Source organism: Gambusia affinis, linkage group LG06, assembly GCF_019740435.1.
Source record: "Gambusia affinis linkage group LG06, SWU_Gaff_1.0, whole genome shotgun sequence".
Classification (NCBI taxonomy): Eukaryota; Metazoa; Chordata; class Actinopteri; order Cyprinodontiformes; family Poeciliidae; genus Gambusia; species Gambusia affinis.
In genome coordinates this window covers 28,126,905-28,143,051 of record NC_057873.1, presented here as the reverse complement: position 1 = coordinate 28,143,051, position 16,147 = coordinate 28,126,905, and the positions used below count along the sequence as shown (strand labels likewise).

Here is a 16,147-nt window from a genome sequence, read left to right as displayed (position 1 = left end):
AAATGTTTATTTATTGATTCCATCCAGTAAAGGTAAAATGAGCTGAAGTATTACAGATGATATATTATCAGACACTATGCAACATAATGCTATTACCAATATTATAGAGGACATGTTTTAAATTCTTTTACAATTTTCTCAATTTACCAATATTTTATGACTAAAAAAAAATCTATTTTTAGGTAACTTTCCATGTGATTACATCTTTTTGAATGATTCTGTAAAGCGTCTTTGCTTAATGCATTGCTGTAATTTTGGAGAAAGATAAAATGAATGTTTCCAGTAAGTTCTTTCAAGACAAAGTGATGAAAAAAGGCAATAAAAAGCACTCAGAAAAACACAGACAACAAACAAGGAAGAGCAGGTCTTTCTATTTATGGAGCTCATTACATTTAGAAAGAGGAGGATAATGTTTGCCTCATAGCATAGAATAATTACTCTTACAGAGGTCTAATGTGGTCCAGAAGGGCTAAATAGAAGCAATATCAGGGAGGAGAAACAGGAAACAATTTTAATGGATCAATAAGGTAGATTAGCTTTGATCTTTTCTCCCCCCAAAGGCTGGAAAACGTCTACTCCTGCTCTAGATTCTGTTCTTTTCCTGCAGTGTGAAGATTAGAAAATTCTTACAATCTACAAATTAAGGTTACACTAATTAGAGCTAAATCATCCTTTTTCATTTCTTACATCAGCCACAAAATTAAATTTGTGGATCCTTCATTTTAGTTGAGCAACAAACTGGACATCAGCAATGAGACAGCCAGATGTTTAAAGGGGCAGTATTATGAGAATTGTGCTTTTTTGAGCTTTACATCATGTTAATGCTTCATCAGAATTATTCCTGAAGTGTTGCCTTGATTCTTTCATGCATGTTTGAGAAATCCTTGAATTTCCCATGGCAACCATTCAGCTGTGCAAAATGCCTGGGTGGGCCTAGCTCCGCCTTTGAGACACAGCTCCTCCTCGGAAATGCAGTTTCCAAGCTTATGCACTTCCAACTCATAGATCACCCCTTCCAGGTGACTCGCTCACTCAGCTCCTTCAGACTAGCCAGCACCAATTAGCAAACACCTGGTGGAACTACACATCTCCTGAGCTCATTATGGGAGCTACATCTCATTGAAACACTGGAAGCATGTTGTGATGACTTCCTGGAGGTGGAGTTTCAGAAAGAGCAGGAGCTTTTAAAGCGACAGACGTCCAATTTCAAGGCATTAAATTACACATTAAAATTTATTTTAAGTAATATTATATATATATGCTACTTCAGTAGCATTTTTTTACTGCTGAAGTTATCATAGTTACTTGATTGTGCTATTAAATTGACAATGTGTCTGGAAAACACATAATACTGCCCTTTTGCAATAAAAACCCCTTGATTAAACTACTGAGAATCATCACTCTGATATTGTGGGAAAAATACTGTGTAGATTTGTGTCAACCAATCACTTCCTAGAATGGGATTATCCAGAGCTGATTTGCTGTGTTTTATGCTTAGTCATTCTCAAAGTTCTCCATTTTCAGGACTTTTGTTCTTTATTTCCAGAGCAAAGGACGGCAAAATGAAAAATGCATCCAGTCGTGGATTTATAACTCCCAGCATTCAGTTAGTCACACCAACAGCATTAGTGTTGCATGCTGACAAATCTTAGCGAGACTTTTGTTAGACAACCAGACAATAGAATAATTGTCTAAATGTCTGCCACAGTATGTCACAATTTAAAAAATTACTAAGAAAGAAAACAGCCGTATCACACTCTGTCTTGTTTTTCCAGATGTAGATGGATGGCTCCTGCGGCTGATCCTGAATAGTTCATTACAACAAGCAGTTGTAATGAACTGCTTGTTGATAGAGAAGATGGAACATCGACTACCTGATGCAATAGTTCACACTATCAATCGATCAAATTTTATTTGTATAGCACATTTCAGCAGCAAGGCATTTCAAAATGCTTTACATATTGTTTTCCATGTCCAATGACAAAACTTGATCAATTTATTTTTTAAAAATGACAGAAAAACCCAATGAATTAGTTTTTACACTTCATAGAATCTCTAGAATAAGAATAGACAAACAATTATCCATTATTATTAATCATTACAGAATATGTGACTTACACTGTGGTAGTATAGTAAACAACAACCCTTCAGTTAATATTTCCATCTCCAATCAGTGACCTTTGTAACAGGAAATCAAAATATATAAAGTCAACGGAAGTGACGTAAAAGTCGACTCTGGAACGGCGCTAGCATCGTAAGTAGCAAGTTTAGTTTTTTAACGGTTAGTTTTAACGCCGTAAGTTTAACGGTTTGCTACGTAAGTAGTTAAACTTTTCAAGTTAAACTTTTCAGATCATGTATTAATGCATTAACCTCTAGAACCCGACGGACCCACCTGTGGAGCCTCTAGGGTTCTAGAGGTTAACGCTGACGGTCCTGAAATATATATTTCAAAGTAGGTTTTTCTTTATCAGGTTATCATTTAATAAAATATAGGCTCTATCACTATGATTGCAGAGTCTATGCACCTTTTCGCTGCTTGAAGACAAACTGCATAGATCATTTCATTTCTTTTTTTCATTTTGGGAAATCATTGTTAATCTCATCTGATTTATCCCCTTAAATCAGAGCGATCAAAGTGTCGGATAATAGTAGAATAGATTTGATTAAACCAATCTTTCTCAAACTGGGATCCCCGGACCATAGTTTGGTCCAGCTAGCTTACCAAAGGATTGTGTTAAAAAATAGTAATGGATAATTGGATGAAGACAATTTATACCACAGCAGATACAGAAAACTACAAATGAAACAATTCAATCATATAAAAATCTATTGTCAATCTCTTTATGTTGAATAAATTTTAAAAAAATATGACATGATTTGAATATTTAGTCATTATTTCAACTATAGTTTGAGTCATGCAGAACTGATGTGATTGTTTCCATAGCAACGATCAGAAGCAAGACCTTGCACCAGAGCTCCAGTGAGGTCATTGATGACATCACAGACCTTCTATGATGACATCATAGAAGGTCTATGAGACTTTAAATGCGTGTAACTCAGTTCATCATCAGTCAGGATCTAAACAGTGCAGAGAAACGAAGCTTTGTGTCAGACAAAGATTTTTAGTATTACAGCGATGCCTTATCCCTTAATATTTCCTGTTGGTTGGGGACTTGGTTACCTCATTACAACAGGAATGAAGAAATTGTGTGACCATTACCTCCCAGGGAAGGACGTGGACCAGAGTGTTTCTCAGGATGAGAACACTTCATTTGGAAACGAACCTACAATGGTTCCCAATGAGCAAACTGACCCGGCTGGGAAAGTTTGCCTGGAAGAGGAGCCAGTTTTCTTCGAAGACACCGACAATAATTTAACGGAGATTTCAGAATGCAGTACTGAGGACCAGAGCACTTCCTTTGCTAAGAATGAACTTTCAGCGGTTCCCCGAGAGCAAACTGACCCGGCTGGGTCAGTTTGCTCCGTCAACCAGAAAGTTGACTATGAAGCCTCTGCATTGGATTTGACAAAGACATCGTCTGTCGTCACAACTCAGGATGTGAATTCAGTCTCTGGGAACAATTTGCCCGTTGTTCCCAAAGAAAAAACTGACCCGGCTGGGAAAGTTTTTTCTGGGACTGAATTCACTGAGAAACCTTTGATTTCCAGCACATTTTCCAGCACCTCTGATTTTACAAGTTCCTCGGACGAGGAATTTGTTTCAGAGGGACGCAGCGTTTACAATGAAAACAGAGTCCTAGATCTATCTATGAACTCATCGTTAAAGCGTAGGGTTTTTGTTGAACCTGAATTAAACTGCCCCCCGGACGGGGAAGCTAGTTTCACTGACAGGAACAGCAATGAAACCCCAGATAATGATGGTTCTTTAACGTTTCCCAAAGACAAAACTACCCCGGCTGGGGTAGTTGTCTCTCCGGATGAGAGAAAAGTCTTGGGAAAGCATTTCTGCTCTGGTCCTCAGCAACAAACTGACCCGGATGGGAAAGTTGTTGATGAGGAACAAAGCGGAATGAGACAGATAGAGAGCGACATCTGTACATTTGCAAACCACTTCAACATCAGCTGGATGAGTGCCGGATTTCAAAGTGTCCTCAACCTGAGCGTCACCAGACGGTGTCTGGCTCGGAGACACTTGTTCAAAGAGGCATCGTCTATCCCGAACTGTGCCAGTCTGATCTACACTGCCGTCCACCAACCTGGATATTGCTTTGGCCCAGCAGAAATCTCCCCGGTTTTAATGGAACTGAGGGAGAGACAACCATCACCAGAGTTGGGGAAACAGTTTGAAATTTCTTGTTTACTGGAGTCTGTTCTTGTCTGGCTCGACTCATACGGTGGCAGCACGGATTGCGAAATGTACAGTGAAAACACTTGTACCAGATGTGAAAAATCATTCCTACAGCTACTGAATAACAGCCCCATTGTTGTACTTCCGACCTCGACTTCACTAAACGACACCGCTTCACTGTTTAATTATTGGATAAATTTGTGGGGCCAGCCTTGTTGCTCAAGCTGCAGGTCAAGTTTAAATCGGAGAAACATCCTGAGCAACAATAATGTGATTGTTCTCTTTCTGCCACGGTGGGTCGAAAGAAGATTTCCAGTGGTTCCCAATCCAGTCCTGGAGGTACCAGGAGAAAGTGGAACTGAGTTGTACAGTCTGTCGTCTGTCATTTGTGGAGATGTTGAGTCACAACATTTCTACACTTATTTGATTCGAGGACGACAGACTGTACAGGTGGTGGATGAACATGTCCTCACTGCTGTTGAACCCTGCAGTGAGGACATGTGTGAAAACGGATTCATTTATATTTACGAGAAGCGAGCGAATCCAGCAGAACCTCAGAGTGACCACCTAAATACAACTAGAGTGACGGTTTCTCCTGGGCCTCCTCTCCAGAATGATGAAGAAAGTTCTGGAGAGGAGCCAGAACCTTTAAATTTGGATGAACAGAACAGCGAAGAAGACGAAACAAGTGGCCATTTTGAGGAAGCAGAAATTGAAGTGAGTCAGACAGAAAATTGGGGTCCTGAAATATACGGCAGAATAGAAGAAGAAACATTTTGGGGGAAATTTATGCCAATATTTTTGTTTTTGTTTAGTTTGTTGTGCTGGGTGTTTTTTCCTTGTGTTGTTTTTTACTGGGCGAGTAATTCCTTACTTTTCTCTCTTAGCATTGGTTTTTTCTGTTTTCGTTTTTCTATATTGGGATTTTAAATAGAAGAATTGGAAACGTTTGTACCCCTAGTGAATGGATCTTACCAGTTTTTTGTCTGAAGTTTCTCTCCAGGCGCTCTGACTTCCTCACACCGTATAAAATCACGTCTGTCTAATTGGTCTCTCTAAATTCTCTTTAGGTGCAGATAAAAAATTAATTTTGGAATTAAACTTTATAAATAGTTTAATTCCAAAATTAAACTTTTTTTCGGGGTTTGGGAAGAAGCATCTTGGGAGGACAAACACTTCCTCAGCCCCCAGGGGGGAGCAAACACAATGCAGTCATCTGTCTTAGTTATACCGGAGTGAGACTTGCTGACACAGAAGTGGGATGTGGCAATATCTGCAATGTTTCATGATGCTGCATTAAACAAACTGAGGGAACACCACAAAAGCTTATTTAAAACGTAATGGAAAAGCATGTTTTGATCAGGAAAACTGATGGTGAAATAGGAAGGTCTTGGAGGGCTGTTGGAATTCACAAGAGCAGAATTCACATCGATACAGGCGACCTCTGACCTCAGATTGTATTTTGGGGAGGGCTGAGGGTGAATCAGGTCACAACAGAAAGATTTACAGATAGGAGACGTCTGATGAATTGAAGAGAGCGAGGAGTATGGCGGGACGAGGGCGTCGCTGCAGCAACTTCTCACTCCGTCAGCCGCGGGTCGGCCGTGTTTACGGACCTGTCAGCACCACGGTGACGCCACTCTCGGGAGACCCTGGCCACCGGGGCGATGAGAAAATAATAGCTCCTTCTGTCAGAGCTCCAAGGGACAAGAGGTCTGATGGACATCAGAGGGAATTAAAACCAGCCTGTGGTACACATCCCATCCAACGCTTAAACACAGCCTCTCCTGCACACCGTGATCCAGATCAGTAACTGTGTGTCTTGGTGACAATTGTGTGACAAAGACTTAAAGGGAGTCACATCTGAGGAGGTTTCTTGCATTTACAAGGCAACCAAAAGGTTTTTGCTTTCGAAGTGAAAAATGAAGGATACAATTGTTGCTTGCTGCTCAACTCAGACTCATAAATAAACTCAAATCTATTCATTTGTAGGTCTATAATCTGAGTAGAAACATTGCTATTCTGTTAAGATCAAGGAACACACCAGACAGGTTGAGGATAAAGTGGTGGAGAGGTCTATGAAGATTCAATCTTTGTTCTCATCATGAAATGATGAAGAAAAAAATATCTTAACAAATATCTCAATAAAATAATGAAAATTTGTTGAAATGTCCCAGTCAAAGTCCAGACTTAAATCCAATTGAAAAAATTGTGACAAGACTTGAAATTTGCCATTCACTGATGCTCTCCACCCAATCTGAGGATGAGCCCCTCTGCAATAAAACTTTTGCTGGATACTCTCTATCGTATTAAAAAGAGCGTGACTGATTTGCTCAGACCAACTATTTTCTATCACCCACCACTTTATCTTGAGATTGCAAAGGAATAAACAGCAATCAATGACTTTCTAGGAGATTGGAGATCAATATATCCACAGAACTTAACACAAACCAAATCCCTTCACATTACACGAAGGCCTGAAGAAACTCAGAGGCAATGTAGAGCAAGCTGACCCACTGGTGATAAACAGAATCGGAAACTGCGGCACCATCCATAAGATCTGACTCTAAATCAGGGTGAACCTCCATTAAAGGCTCGAGCGCTAGCTTAGTGGAGCTCATCATTAGTACAAACACTCAGAAATCATGGGGTAGCATCTGTTTTCCCGCACATCCTCCCACATCAATGCTGAGAGACGCAGGCCCCAGGGAAGTGGGGCGTGCAGACGACTATTCCCCTGCCCCTCACCATGAATAACAATCACTACCTCCAGGTAATTAAAGGGGACAAACGATGTCCACGGGGCCGCGGCGAGCCCATCATTAGTAAGGCACAACTACTGCGGGATGTGTACACACACACACCAGGAGAAAGGGACTCCTCACACATCCATTCAGGAAACATAATGACCATTGATTTCGAGTGGTCCATAAGAAAGAACATTTCAACGCATCTATTGCCCAGATTAATCTATGTACCTTTTCTTTTTTTTACCTACCATCAACAAAAAAAGTGAAACACACACACAGGCACACCCCCACACAATATGAATTGTGCTCAGCTGCCTTTGTTTCCGCCGGGGGCCCAGACACAACGATGCGCTGCATAGTGATGACCCCAGCCTCCGTTACGGATCTCTTCTCGCATGCTACACACGTGGCACACGCAAGGCTCACAAAGACAGATGGAAGTTTACAAACGCACCATGCAAATCGATGTGCACGTGTGCGCAATTAGAGAGTTAAAATCTGAAAAATTAAACCAGATCGCACATCTGCGGCACAAACAGGCTATAAAAAATCAGCTAAGTGTGTGCTGTTCCTGGTCCCGCAGGGAGATGGGTACTGACATCAAACAGTGCAATAGTGCTGAGTGTGCAAAAACTTGCTTAAAGATACCACCAGAGACAAACTAAACCAAAGGGATATTGGCACCTTAGTCATGTGGTATTCTACCACACCTGACCCAAAAGAAGCTACAAAACAATACACTGACTGATTGATTGATTGACTGACTGTGTTTTCCTTTGATTACCGCTTCCTTTTGGTGGAGCATAGGTTCAACAAGTGTTTTCCGGAAGCAAAATAGAAGCACTGAACTACAACTACTCATCAAACTAAAAGGGAGGAAGGTGGGGTTAGTGAATGAGACCATGGAAGAAAATATGTCATGCTTTAGTTGAATAAAAAATTGTTTATCAGTTGCCCTTTGTCATCTCAGCTCAGCGTTTCTTCCAGATACAGGGCACTTCCGTATGAAAGACACCTCAGAAACCTCCAAAATGAGAAACACCCCAGCGCCTCCCACTGGGATCCAAGCTGTTTTATGAGTTTTAAAAAACTGCTAAATAATGCAGCACTTCACCACAAGAGGAAACACAAAATAATAGACCACAGATACCCTGCCAAATGGTGGGCAGAGTGGGTGCCATTGATGTAGAGAGTGTCTGGATCTTATATGGAGGTTTATCACAGTGTGAGTGTGTTGCTGCACACTGGGGGCCAGAGGAATCAAGATACGGCACAAAGAAAGTGGCGAAGGGGGATGAATTTCCCCCTCTGCTCCTGAAGAGGGGCTTCCATTACATTACACTGAGGTGCGCATGTAAGGCTGCATGGATGATATACTTAACTAAAATTATGCTTTTAAAACAAGAATAAGGCATGAGAATATATATTTTTCCTGTAGTGAATTAAATTAAAGTGTTGCACTTCTTGATTCAAATTATGTTGCACGTTTGGATGTGTAATAGCGGTTGTATTGCTTAAGGTCTTTTCCAAGTTTTATCAGGTTTTCTTTCAGGATTGCTGTGTATTTACCTTAGTCATTTTCACTATCAACTCTAGCATACTATTTCTATGTTTAGACAGTGGGTTGACTAGTACAATGAGCTTTTCAAAGCTTCTAGCACCGCTTATGTTTGGTGTGAAGGAGACTGAACATATGGCAGTGCTTCCTTTTATTCAGAGATATGTGCTAGTTTGTGTTGGAGGTTTACTATGAAAAATGTGAAACAGTACAAAGGGTTTAAATACATTTTAAAGGAGTGATATTAGCGTTGGAAATCATTTGGGATTCTTTGTGTACATCCATGAGATTCTTAAGCTACGATCACACAGCAGGTCTTGATGCTCATGACCAATTCCAATTTTTTGCTGAAATCTGACTTGCTTTTGCGTGGTCATTCATATTACTAATTAAATGTGACCGCAATCAGATTTCTGTGTGAACGGCTTACCATCCCAAACATCATAAGACGAGGGGAGCTAATAGGAAATAAAGCACAGAGAAGTCTGATTAGATGTGTAGTCATAGCCCAGACTGGTGTGATTAGGATATGTCATTGACACAGACATAAGTCTGTCATAAGTTCATAATTATAATTTTCAGACATTATGTCCAGATTTACCTCGTCTGGCTTCTGCTGGTGCAAAATTATGTTGCATGTCTCATATCAATTACATAAAATGTCAGATAAAATGTTACTGGGTCATTAAGACTGGACACAGTTGGAAAACAATTGCATATGTATTCAACTTAGTACCACATATGGAAGTGGCACGAATCACATATTTTTAGGGGTTCAAAGGATGAAGAGATCAGAAGTAGGCCATTTAGACTGCCATAAAAAAGTAAAAAACAGGTCACATATGAGAAAAAATTTATAAAATATTGGATTTGTTTCCTGTATGAACATAGCCATTGGGTCGGTGTTTAGTTTAACAAAATTGTAATTTGGTATATTCAAAAGTGAAAATCTTAGACATATTTCTTGAAGTAAAAGTGAACAGTAAAAGGTTTTTGAATCCACAAAATGGTATTTTGTTCTTACATTAGACACTGAACAGTTGGATATAAGACTCGCTGACAGATCAAGCACTTATCAGTTGATAGAGAGGGATAAAGCAGCTTACAGCAGGTGAACAATACAAGCCTTTGAAAGGAACAGCAGTCTTCCTGTAAGCATTTCCTCCAACACTAAATGACAAGCCTCAGTGGTGTGCGTTCTATTTTTTTCTGAAATATTAGCTACAGTGAAGCCCAGAACCAAGCAGCAACGGGGATCATGCTTTGTGTGGGTTACATGACTACTTTAGGAGTGCACTCATTTCATTGAGCACACTCTCTGCTACATTCTCCATCTCTTCAATTTCACACTTTACGGAGCTCTACATCGGTTTGGCCACACGCATTTTTTACAAAACCCAATGCTTCTTCCATGGCAGGAACTTCCAACAGCAAATGCACATCCAAGTAAAGGAACATCCCTCATTGCACAGATTAAGTTCAAAATCAGATTAATGAAAATCTCTTGAATTAGCTGCTATTGTATATGGTTTCTCATAAAATACTAAATTCCACTTTTCGTGACAACAACAACCATCTCACAATTATTCAGACAGGCAATTTAGAACATCTCTTTGCTTTTATGTGGTTTACCATCAGCTTCTGGCAGAAATCCATTTAGACAATCTGATTGTCTGAAAGGTGTCTTAAGATCAATTTCAAGGTTTGACCACAGATTCTCAATTGGATTGAGGCCTAGAATAGAGCTGGTCCATGTTCTTGTCAGAAGGAGAACCTCCACTGTATTTTCAAGTCTTTTGCAGCTAATAACAGATTTTCAGTATTTCCCTGTATTTAGCTTCTATCATCTGGCTAACTTCCCTGCTGATGTGAAGAGAATCAGCACACATGATTCTTTAATCACTAGCCCAGAAGAGAATGCAACTTCTTAGAAATCAGTTCTCAGTATCTGGTCATTTACAGAAGCAAGGTTATACCCAAAATCATTGTAAAGGGAGTTATGTATTTTTCAGGCATATAGTGCCATTTTATAGCACAGTTAATTAACTACTTAACATAATTTGACTTTGCAATTCGATGCCATAAAAACGGGCTTCTGTCTCTTTAAGAAACTCCTACTCTTTCCAAACTAAACCTCCAGCATGTCATCAAAACAATTTCTATCCATTATGTCATTTACAGCACTTTTTAGGGGCAAACGTTTCTATGGCAAGAAACTGGACTCGACCAGAATTGGCATTAGCATGGTCTGACTGGATTTTATTTGGGGGTATCAGAGTTAAAGGTACTAAATACAAATCAATACCATGTTTTTGAATGAAAAAATTTAAGTATTTTCCTTCCACTTTATAATTAAACACTACTTTGCTTTTAATTATCATGTAGCACTAATGACCATTACAAAAGTAAAAAGTTTCTAGAGATGTTGATACTGTTGCAGGGGCCTGTATGTGTGTGTGAATCAGACAGTAGCTCTTTGCACAAGCATGCAAACCTAATGTGACAGATTTTTGTTTAACTATCTCCCCACAAGGCATTCACCAGCACCAAGCGCCACACGGTGCTGCAAACTGGGCCTTTTATTTACAGAACACTCGATTTTCTTGAAAAGTAATCATAGATTTCCTAATCTCCACATCTTTGATCTCAATCTCCTCTTCTCACGCTGGTGAACAGAAATCTGCCTATTTTGCCTTCCCGTTGTCGATGCTTAAATCTGTTTCCTCCTCTTCTCACGGCTTTAAGACAAACCTGCACCAGCAGAATTGCTTGCTTTACCCATAAACCATGCAGAAAAACTTTGAAAGATAAAATGAGCAGCTGGCTTTTTAGGGTTAATTTTGCAGTGATTTGCGGAGATGCTGTTCTTAGGCAGAACACCTTTCAGGGTTTCCTCTAGGATTTTTTTAAACCGTATTAGTGGGCTGTTGTGTGGAAAGGCGACAATCAAATACCACAATCAGGAAAGCGTGTCTCAAACATACACATGAAGGCTAAACTATATTCAATAACTTCGTTGCCATTGTTTAAATCATCATATGTCAACATCAGGGTCGTTTCAGAGGCTCAAACTAAAACTGCATTCAACTTAGCCTTCCTTGGGTATCTCTACTTTAGACTGTGGTCTTCACTCCTGAGAGCAGGAATGCACACAGTGGTCAGCAACACAACCAGCCAAGCAGGAGCCGGCGGTGTTGGTTTTTCAAAATAAACTCAACTCCAACATTTTGTTAGGGTTGGACGATATGGATAAAAAAAAAAACATATCACGATACAAGGGTTTTATATGGGTCAGTAATGATAATTATTGATTAGGTTTAGTTTTAAATGTCTGAAATACTGTCAAATTGTTGACATGACAGCCTTTCCTTTTTATCCACAGTTATATCTGGAGGAGCTGTTCTCATTTTATCCTTTCATTCCATGTTGTTGGGGGTTTTTTGTATTACTTTAAATTTTTAAGACGTTGTGAGGCAAAACTTGAAACCTGAAGGTGTGCAAGTTACTCAACAGGTTGTTGCTAGGCAACCAATGAGTTAGTGAGTAAGTTGCTGCCACCCACTTTGCTTAGCTGGCCGCCTTTCCTCTCCTTACATTGCCCAGAATGTCATGCTGTTCTGGATTGGAGTGCAGTGAAATTATTGAATCTTGTATTGGAATAGACGTGTTTTTATTGATACATATCTATCACAACATATACTGCTATTGATTTATTGCCCAGCCCTATATTTTATATTTATAATCATTTAGAACTCATCATTGTGCAAATCTCTCATTTCTGTGAACATATTTTGAAAAATAAAAAATCCTTCTGATGGTGCGGCTTTTAGGGTTTGCTCAACTACATATAGAGCAAACCCTGCCTTTAAATAGACCGAAAATCCTCCCGTCAGAAAAGCTTCATTGTTTTCCCTCAGACATGACTAATTGACTCGCCAGCATGGGTGACCGACATGCCATCCGGAGGGCACCGAAATGACAGCGTCATGGGAAAATGATGAGACCCGATGATCACTAGCAGCACTCGACCTTTCGCACGTGAGGTCGAATGTCAGGGGGAACGAGGGTCTCCATGATGTAGGAGCCACAGCCGCGGGGCTCTGTGGGGAGAAGCCACAGACCTATAATAGGGAGGAGGGGTTGGAGTTTTTCAATCAAGCAACCTTGCAGGACACTGGTTTTCATGAGTTTTGACAGAGGAATGAAAAATAAAAACAATAAAATGAAAATCAATCCTCATCAGCCTTGGGGCGTTCAGGCGTCTTTAGGGTGGAGGAAGATGAAGGAGAGGGATGGCAACTTCCTTTATCATTTGCACCTGACAAGAGGTTATTGTGTTTTTTTCAAGTGTCTAGACAGAAATGCTTCCTCTGCTAAAAAAAAAACTGCAGACTTATTAGAGAGCTTTCTAATCTCTTTACTGGTGAATACAAATGAAAGAGAATATTTTCCAAACAGGGATGTTCACTGCAAACACAGTTCAGCAACACAGCTCTGATGGATTCATGTGCAAAATCCTCTCTGTGTCTCTCAGCGAATCATTATTCACACATTAGTTAGTGTTGTTGGTTCTTCCTGTCTCCGTCCCCAAATATCACCGTAATCCTGTTAGATGAGATCTATTAATGTTCTGCTTCAGACTGCCACGCGGAAATTTCCAAGTCTGCCGATAAGCCCCAAATGTGCCATTGAAGGCATATCTGTTCTTCCTCTCTGGATTAGAGAGACTTACTGAGACGACCGCAGACGTGTGACCGGCGGCTCGCAGTGGGCAAAGCCACACGTTCAACACAAATAACCAGATAAAAACACTTTTTGCTTCACTTCCTTCTCCTCCCTGAATTTTGTACATCTTTTACTGCACAGCTTTATTTTATCCCAGTTTAAGATGCAGGAAAATTTTTCTTATCCAACATGTTTCAACAAAGAAATTGCTTTGAGACTTCCAGATTTATTAATCGGTTAATAAATCTGGAAATCCATCCAACATGGCAGCATGTGTACAAAACGAGGTTTTCCGAAACTATTCTTGTAAAGTGAAGGATGGGAAACAAACAAGAAAAGAATGGTTGCATGTTTTGGTGTTTTAGGTGGTCGGTGTGGGCTGTAGGTGTAGTGTAATCATCTTAACAATACCACTATGTCAGTGTATCGCAATATTTTCAAAAAGTTTTAAAAAAAATAAATAAAAATTCACTACATAATAGAAATGAATCTTATATATGGCCAACAAAATTATATGGATATTGAGCTGTAGCTATTCTTAAAAGCTTCATGCAAAAAAGTTAAGTAAAAAAAAAAAAAGTGCAATTCAAGCAGTGATGTAGCTCCGCCCACGTGCACAACAATCTGCGGGTTGGACACCACATGGCCAGAAAGCACCAAATAAAATCTGGCTTAATCATTATAATCACTCATAACTACATATTATTTAACTAAACGTTGTGAGGCATGTTAATAGATTGAAAAATACAAAAGTAAAACATTTGCTCCAGTCTCTCCACGGGTGTCCCTCCTCTCAGCAGCTGTGTTTCCATTACACACATAATTGCAAAAACTGGAATAATGGAAATAAATTTGCTAAATGAAAACATGGCAATTATGGGAAAAAAGGTCATGTTTTTCGCCAAAATGCTTTTGCCCTAGGTTGAGGTGATTTATTGAAATTAAAGTGTTTGGCAAAATTGAAATGTAAACACTAGTTTCACATCAAACGAGTCACATGATCAACCACCGGATGTTACTACTGCTGAAAAAGACGGATGGTGGGACGATAATGGCAAAAGGATCTGTGTCCTCAAATAGCCAGCTATGGTCCTGAGTTCAGTTCTTTACAGAGTGACAAGGGTTACAAATTCACATCAGCTGGTAATGATCCGGCTGTCAGCCAGTCTACAGTCTCCTGCTGAACAACACAAACAGTTCTTAGCTAATTGTAATATTAAACATCATTACTGTAGTAACTGTAATAGGTGGCACTGTTTACATGGTCATATTGTTTTATGAACAGAAATATTCAGAAATTGTGTCATGTCTTTAGGAAGCTTTGCTTCAGCTAACTGACATCGGATGTCTAGCAACAAGTGGGGGAGGGACTGTGCTGTGTTAGAGTAAACTTTCATCCCTAAACTTTTTTAACTGTGACTTAATATTTTGGGAGACTCTCCAGTCACTTTCTGCTATTGTTGTTTCCTGTAAAAGCCAACAAAAGCAGGTATTATGCTCCAGAATAATCTATAATTTGACTTTTTCCAGAACAGAAATACAAGAATTACATAACCCAACATTTTTACATGGCTGCCTTAAAAATAAATCAATAAGAAACTTTAAAGGAGTGACCACATGGGGCCCACCCTGAATGGAGCATGTGGGGCTTAATAAAATCTTAGCCATAAGGGAAGGACTGATGTTTAAGCGGCGCACTGGAGGACAAAATTAAAAAGTACAGGGATAAATAGGTGCATAAATACATAAAGAAAACATTTTTGGAAATTATATTAGGCATAAAAGACTGTGGAGGGGGGAGCAGGGAGTTTAAGGAGCAGCAGGGTGGCCCCTGGGGTTCCCCCTTGGTGGCGCCAGTGAATTATTCCTTCCATCAATGTTCTGTATAACAACAAAAAAGAAAAGAAAAAAATCCTATGTGTTTCTTTGATCAGTGACCTACTGCGTAAATGTCTTCTGGCGTTTTCTACAAAGATGGTTGGATTCACTGAGCAGGAAAAGAAAATATGTGGAAAAAACGGAAGCTACAGAAGAGACCGGATGTCTCTTCACCTGTCTATACATTCTTTCAGATTTCTCTCCCCGACGTTCAGAGCGTCGCATTTACCACGCTATTCATCAAATAATCGCTTAAAGTAAGTTGAGGTTTTTTTTCTGAAAGTAAATGAGTTACAAACAGCTAAGTTCGGATTTTAACGTAAAACCACAACTATGGTTTTATTATTTGGTCTCGGGAGAACATCAAAGCAAAGGTAGACAACAGAGGAACAATGGAAACTGTTTCTTTTCGCATCGCATGTCATAACTGATGAAACTCCATAGAGGGACTCTATCGATTCAAAATCCCCCCCCCCCCCCCCTGTTTCTTCTGGAAATCAGAGGCTGGTTCAATTCTAACATTCAATGACAAAAAAAAAAAAAAAAAAAAAAAAAAAAAAAAAGTCCAAACGTGTTTCTGTAGAAACGACAGCTTGGCTGCGCATCTAAGCCTCATTTCTGTCTTTTCTTTCCTCGATGCGTCAAGTCATGTGGCCAGCTGGGAAACTTTCAGCACCACGGAAAAAAAGAACAGCTCCGGGAGAGCAGCGCGAGCGACCTGTCAGCCTGTCAGTCAACAGGCTGCTTTCACAACGAACTCACGCGCGCAGCAGCAAGCAAGCTGCCGAAAAAAAAGTATTTCTAATAAAGGATTTAATTCCCCTCAAAATATGAAACATTCATATTTAGCCGTGATAAAAAAAATGTAGTAAAAGTTGCACTTTGCTCGATGAAGCATTTATGTATATCCCGCATTTTTATGTT

General features: G+C 39.8%; 1 protein-coding gene across 3 annotated transcripts in view; it reads right to left on the bottom strand.

The window, feature by feature from the left end:
• The window catches only part of robo1 (roundabout, axon guidance receptor, homolog 1 (Drosophila)), a 438,436-nt gene that overhangs the window by 297,199 nt on the left and 125,090 nt on the right, over positions 1–16,147 (bottom strand). The gene's annotated exons all lie outside the window — the stretch shown is intronic.